Genomic DNA, 7,500 nt, shown 5'->3' with positions numbered 1-7,500 from the left:
AAAGGGATCTAGTCCGGGAACCCATTGACCGCCGCGAGGATAACTACAATCTGTCATTCGATAGGGATCAGGGGATATTATAGTTATTTAAGTACCTCGGTAAGCCTAGCGCCGCAATATGGCGAATACTAAATAGCGGGATCGAGGTCTGACCCAAATTACGCAGAAGCGGCAACTTCACGATGTTATGCCGGCTCCAATTTTAAGGTGCCACGAAGTGCTTTCATAGCTTTCGGCTAAGCGGCAGACCCAACACAACTAACGAGTAATCCTACGTTAATAACGAGCCAAACTCCGCGATAGAGAGGTTCAGTTTCCGGGAGGATTTATCCATCTGTAATGAGAATGACATTGATAAGAGTATAAACAGAAACGTCTCCAGCTTATATTTCAATGACGAGTGAAGCAATCGAGCTACCTACACCAGTCTAGTCTAACCTTTTGGCGGCTCTTTCCGATGAACAGAGATATGAATAGAAGACATCTCCGAGGGAAACCTCACAACCTAGTAGTCAACGTGGCGATAATGACATTTATCAATATGCCACTGATTACTTACTGGGATCGTCATAGATGATTAATGCGTGCATTCCATGATCTCTAGAAGACTCTCCCGTAGCACGACCAGGATGTAGTGCCGGGAATTACAGGAGAGCAGAATCCGAAGCCGTGACTACAACAATAATGAGATATTCCAGAGCACCGGCTTCCGGGGGAATCTTAACCGATTATGCCACGGTTGAACGTTTTTATCCAATCACTACGTACACGCGAAACAATTTTTCACTATCGAAGGTGCCCTATGCGTTGATTGGTTTCTAGTTCAGAATGGTATCAATAGCTATAGCAGTCTTTCCAGTTTGTCGGTCGCCGATTATCAGTTCCCGTTGACCACGACCTATAGGGACTAGGCTATCCACCGCTTTTAACCCTGTTTACATAGGTTCGTGGACAGATTTACGTGCAATAATCCCAGAGACTTTGACTTCTACACGTCTTCATTCTACCGCGCTCAAAGATAGAGTCAAGCTTCTGCCGAGGAGAAGTGATCGTAGTTGTGCTCTCCGAACCGTGCGGAATAGTCGCCCATTACACGGCTCTCTAACTTGACTTTATCTGGGTCTTGTTTAACCCCAGAGGCCGAAAGGAGGGTGGAAACTTCCTCACAAGTTCCCTCCTCCTTTCCTCCTTGGGGACCCACTTTGTGATTTCCTGAAGTCCACTCTCTCCTGGAGTTTGCAGAGAGGAAAATGGCTTTTCAGTTAAGTCAGGTAAAACTTGCTTGCCTTTTCGTTATTCTGTTTCGAACTCCGGGCATGACAAATGCATAGGCTCCTTCCCGTTTTCTACTTGGCATTCACCAAGTGCCGGTTCCGCCTTAGGAGGGTAGGCAGGTGGTATGGGCCCTCTGACTTCTTTCCGGGGCTTTCCTCCCGCCGAAGATCTCGCCGGTTTTACCTGCGGATGGTTGGGACCATAATAAGATAAGAGTTGAAAGGTCCCACTTTGCTTGGCTTGCCGGGATGTCGTTCAGTCTTCCGTCCCCAATAGAATAGATAGGTAATCCGCTCTCATGCTTGCTGTAAACTTTCGTTTACGGGCGGGAGAAGTGGCACTCAATCGGGCCTGACCATAATGTGCCTATAGCAGGCAGGGAGCATATCCGCGTCTATCTGGCAACACGTCGAACGAACGAATAGGGCATGGTCACCCGAAAAAGACTCCGATTTGCTGCTTTCGGCCTCATCTTTCACCAAACTACCGGGCTGCACGATGATTTTCATTCGTCCGCTTTGCCTTCAATCGTGCTTTCTTTTGCGACATGCTATGGTCTCGGCCTCCCTTCGCGGGTTCTGGTTAGTCTCATGCCTGTATGCAACCTTTTTCGACCGCAGATGATCTAACGGCCGCCCCACCTTTTCCATCAATGAGTACTCCTAACGCATCAACTACACAACCCGGCATGGCCTTTCCTACAAGAACGTCCACAATAGATCCAGTGCGCTTGACCATATCTCCTTCTTTAATGGCGGTATCACTACCGGATATAACAATTCCTACATTCTCATTCTCAGAATTCGAAGCCATTCCTTTCACACCGCTGGCGAATTCTACCATTTCTCCTGCTTGAATCTTGTTCGATCCATAAACACGTGCAATTCCATCCCCAACCGATACCACTCAACCGATCTCATCCACTGGCAATTTGGTGTGATAGTTGGTAATTCTTTCTTCCGAGATAGTAGATGGTTATTCCGTTGCTCTAGCTTTAAACAATCTCGTTCCCTTTCTCTTCCGTCGAATCCCTTTCCTCGGCACTTTATACCCAGGGCAGTCTCCTGCATTCATGGCAGTTCCTAGCAAGAAAGAGATGGGAAAGGGAAGTAACCTCACGACGAGGTGAACCATGTCATTGATATAGAGGGGAGGGATCGGACCTTCCCCCAGTGTTGGTTTGCATTATAAAGAAAGTAAGTTTTGACAGAATAGACTGGGTGAATGAAGCGCTAAAGCCGTGTATCCGTAGCTATGCAGAGACGGAGAGAAATAGATATATACAACTGAAAGGTGAGGGACTACGCGGAGGGAGGGCATCCACATAGCTCTAAATCATAGGATCAAATTCCAGAGTGAGCCCCGCAGTGCAACTACCTTTCGCGGAGCCGACTCTTTCGATCGATTGGCAAAAAAAAATGGATATTTGTCGTATGGAGAAATTGGATGAACGAATAGACGAGTAAGGTATTAACTAAACTGCAATTATTCTAATTTGAGTCGACTTTTTCCATTCCATCTCCCCGCTTCGCTGCTCTATTCGGGTTTATTCCTTCGCCTTGCTCGAGCCAAGCCTTCCATGACCTGCTGGGCTGTAGGACCAATCCAAACCTTCTGACGTTGGTGAGTAGAGACAAATAGCTCTATGGTGGTATTTAGACACGACGTTTTTTAGGGGGTCAGCATCCATTATGTAGCATTGGGATTACGTCGTGAATTCTGATAGTAACAGGACCTCCCTCTTTTGAACTTTTCGGCGAAAATCCCTTTCTTACAAGACCAATTCCTTTTATTTTCACTTCAACTGACCTAATTTCGGGTTAAGTGGCAGCTTACGCGACACGTTCCGCAGTTGCTTAAGCTGCATACTTGTCCGAGCGACGGAAACCCTTAAACCCTCTTGAACAACCTGAGGAGGACCCTGTTCTTTCATCTCCCTTGCAATTTATTATGATAATGAAAGTATTACTAAAAGTTGGTTAAGTATGGGCAATACCGTGGTGCTTTCTTGGCTTTTAGTGGTGTTTTCCCCATTTCTGTTAGCGGCGCGGCTACTATTACTAGTGTTCAGAAGGCTGCTTTTACATAATTGTATTCTTCATTTCTATTCCTTCGGTTTCGTTTTCTTCCTGGCGTCTTGCCTTCTCTCATTTTTGTGAATGAAAAACGAATTATTCTTCTTTCGTTGATTGATTGAAACTTTTCTTGACTTGCGACAGATCTTAACATTGCTGTAGGTTCATTAACCACGTAATGGCAATCCTGCTTTGTGACGGAATCCGCGGTAACGGCTGATATTAATTAATCATTTGATATATTACTAAATTTCTCTCTTTAATTCCGAATCAACTAGGAAATTGTTTCAACGTACTATTATGCTAATCTGGTCAATTTAGTGCCGAGTCAGATTACTAACCTTAGTGTTATCGCCGGGACCTGATTAATCACAAACCCAAGTGGCTTTTTTGGGTCCAGTTCCGGAGATTTAGGTTGAGGCAAGTCTGACTTATTTATTGGAAACTGATTTGGTTCCTGGAATATATGACGCGATTTGTTTCTTTTCTCCTTGTTTTCTACGTATAATTTCATTTCAATATTTTATACCTCTTCCTTTATGAACTTCAGGGGGTTTACAATTTTTGACGCTAACAGCGGATTAAGTAACTTTTCAGGGATCCGTTCCGGTACAACGAGTGATATTATGTTTCAAGCGGAAAACACAAACCGAAGGCGTGACCTAGAGTCAAATCTCATAGCTGAACCCTAGTTTTGAATCTGAAACAGAGCCTTATGGGTTAGTACTGACTTTGTATCCAATTGTTTACGAAGAACAAACGGATTAAGCTTCCGTAGACTTGACTTGATTTCGTTGTGGCTTCTTGTTCCGTTCTCGATATTCATGGCAGTTTTTTTGTTTGCGCTGGGATTACAGTATAATAATGAAAAGGTAGCTGCTTTCTTTGTCGACGCTTTGCGCTCAGCGGACGGAATGCGGGAAGACAGGTGCGTGCGTGCCGTGCCGTGCCGTGCCGTGCCGTGCCGTGCCGTGCCGCCGAAGGGGAGCAAGCTGCGAAACAGGGCGGGAAGCAGCCTAGTAGAGTAGTTGGATTGTTCATGCACTCACATGAACCCATTACTCGAGATATTTCGAAAGTGACGCCCAAAACTGAAACTCCTTACCTAGCACCAGTAACAGTCAATCCGTAACATTGCAGGATAATAAGCTGGGACCCGGAGATTCGTCTTTGGGTCGTAAAGGCGGCCAAAGCCAGCCACTAAGCAACGCTCTTTCAATGCTTTACGTTCGTTTTCCGGGCGAAGTCTGGTCTGATCTTACGACCTTCTAAGCTAAGCGTTAGATTTTACTAGCCTCTGTTCGGTCTGTAAGGTCAACTTGTGCCTGTAGCTCGAGCACCAAACTTCGAATCCGGGATAGTTCGAATCTCTCCGGGCATGGACCTATCGATGAGTCATCGAAGTCTCAAGTCAATAGTTCCAAGGGAACCGCAATGAAGTCTTCATTGCGGTTCTTCCCCCGAAAGCTATAGCGCTTTCTCTACGGGGGAAGAACCGCACTCGGCTCTGGTTCCGCTGGCGGAAATAGCTTAATGGTAGAGTATAGCCTTGCCAAGGCTGGAGTTGAGGGTTCGAGTCCCTTTTTCCGCTTGCAGAATTGCGTCTTACGGTCACGCGAAATTGACTAGAGAAACAGTCTGAATTACTCCTGTGCGGTTCCTCCGGGATGAACCGGCGGGCGCGTGAAAAGTGGCGATTTGATTGATTCCCGCCCGAACCAACCGCGATACAATCATGGCCATAGACAACGCCAAGCAGTTGCAGCTCCTCAACGGTTGAAAGGATACGAAGCGATCAGCTAGCGTTCGTACTTCGAGAATACAAAGCAAAGCCTCGATTACCACAGCTGCAATAAGCGAAGAGAATACGATACGATCAGCACGAAGCGGGGATTCCCAATCTCAGTGAACATCGGTACCAACTATGCCTACAGCGGCAGCGTAGCAAACCTTTGGGTTCGGGACTGGTTGCAGCAAGTACCATAGGGACTGATTGCAGCAGGTACCGGACTAGTGCTTCGGGACCGATCTAGGACCACAGGGATTGGATTCCGTAGGGATAGCTTCATATCCTCCTTGCCGTATAGATATCACCTAGCGAACTCCAGGGACTGATCGAACCCACCGGTACCTACGGGTTATCATTCTCGAAGTTGTTTTCTCTGCAAGAATAGGCCGCAGCCTATGCTATCTGTACGGCTACTTCTCTGCCGGCCTTTGATCAGAAGCAAGTGAAAGAGACCGGCCATTCTATAACCGAAATTCTTTTCTGCTGCACTGGTTCATCGGGCCGCCTCGACTAACGGCAGCATGAAGGCCGTTTATCCGCCAAAAAAGTGGTGCCGTGGCGAAGTCAATAAAACAGCGCAATGAGTGAGATTGCCCGTTATCCGCCTCACAGACAGCGGAAAGGCCTTCACCTGCGCTAATAAAACTTAGCAGCAAGCAAGTTCTTCCGCATCCGCAAGAAGGGGGCAAGCAAGCAAGCAAGCAAGCAAGCAATTTGCGCAGCTAGGTTGGGCGGTTCTCTGTCTGCGTAGAGGGCATAATCCGTGTTTGGCTATCGACTCAAATTACAAGTGGTGACGGCTAAACTGTACAGTCATGCCGTAAATCACTATCCTTCACCGTTTCCCTGGCTGGAACGAAAGTTTATAGAAAGAAAGCCAAAATTAATTAATATTGGAGTAGCCATGGTTGATTGCAATGAGAGTGATTATACGCGACCTGGAGTTGAGTTCGAACATGTATGCAATAAGGTGCTAAAGTACTTGGTTGGCTTGAAGATAAGTATATCGTAGAACTTGTTAACAATCCATTGGGCTACTTTAGAGAAAGTGAATTTATTTAGGAGGAGGCGAAGGACGCACGAAAGGAGGTAGACTTTTGGTGTTACTTTAGGGAAAGCCCATCAGTTCGGTTCCTAATAAACATTCACTCGTTACGGGATTCCGGGCGTCAAGGTGTGGATTTTACTTCATTAAAAGGAAACCGACCATTCTTTCTCATGAGAACCCATATATCATCCAGGGCGAAAGTCTTATGTAGTGTCTTGCTAAAATACCTTGGCGTTGTGAAGGATTTTTTTCTTTACAATCACTAGTTTAATAGGAAATAACTTTATTCTTTTTCTTTTCTAAGCTGTTTTTGTTACGAACCAATCTGTTGCTTACTGCCTGCGCGGATACGGGCCTTCGAGCAAGCAGTGAACGCAGCACCAGTCAATTCCTCGCCGCCGGCTTCACCCGGATGAACCGCTTTCAGGCACGACTTACGGGCAGAGAGTTTCTACACCATCCTCTAGGGCCCATATCCGCTCGCGAGGACCGACCTGGAAAATCAGTACAAGTTCTTCAAAGATATTTTAGCAAGGGACAAACTAAATCCTCAGGTCGGGTGGGATGGCACTACTGGCAAATACTGTCTGGCAAAGACGCAGGCGCGAAGCGTGGTAGGCCCGCTAGCGTTTTTTTTGCTTGCCGAAAGCATACAAGAAAAGCCGGGACGGGAACCGACGAAACTACAGAAACGTAACCAAGCAAGCGGTCGAGCCGGGAGGGCCGGGTCATTTGACGGGAATGAGGAGGCCGATTTCTTCTGTTCAAGCTGCCTGCTGGAGAAAGGAGTGAGAATGAGGAGCCGGCCTTACCGCCGTGGCTAGGCCCACGGGTTGGTTCCTCCGGGCCCAAGGCCAGGGCCTTGGCGGGTTTACGGTGCGACGACAGGCGGCGGGCGCTGCCCACAGGGAGGATAATTTGCTTTCCCCCTCCCTCCAAGGGAAGTATCCTCTTTAACAACCAACAGAGGGACCCTGGAAGAGAGTTACGAAACAAGGGGGCGGGCAGCAATCCAATCGTACGCGCATAAGCTACCAAACGAGATACGTTTCACCAGCGAATGAACGCTGGGCCGCTGAACCCCACCTGACCTATAAAAAATGGCGCGAGCCGTATGCGGGGAGACTTGCACGTACGGTTCCGTTGGGGGGATCCGGCCAGCGAGGGACCGACGCCTACCCAACTAGGGGCACGGAAAAATTAATCGAGTATAAAACGTATTTCTAAGCTTTACCTCATTCTGATCGTTTGGAGGGCGACCGTGAAAAGTCACCGAATGAAGTCCTCCTGTGGGCACTGCAAAAACCCACGGC

At 47.4% G+C, this 7,500-nt stretch overlaps 1 long non-coding RNA gene across 1 annotated transcript; it reads right to left on the bottom strand.

The window, feature by feature from the left end:
- Positions 1-2,225: 2,225 nt before the first annotated feature.
- On the bottom strand, positions 2,226-6,517 carry LOC147849434 (uncharacterized). The gene is made up of 2 exons (XR_015531783.1): positions 5,301-6,517; positions 2,226-5,197 (listed from the first exon to the last, which is right to left on the bottom strand). It is a non-coding gene; the product is annotated as an uncharacterized LOC147849434 (long non-coding RNA).
- Between the last annotated feature and the right edge of the window lie 983 nt (positions 6,518-7,500).

The sequence above is a fragment of the Azolla caroliniana genome, unplaced genomic scaffold (assembly GCF_043228905.1).
Source record: "Azolla caroliniana isolate FFs.n. ecotype wild unplaced genomic scaffold, voAzoCaro1.0.p SCAF_65, whole genome shotgun sequence".
NCBI lineage: Eukaryota > Viridiplantae > Streptophyta > Polypodiopsida > Salviniales > Salviniaceae > Azolla > Azolla caroliniana.
This window is presented reverse-complemented; position numbering and strand designations above follow the sequence as displayed.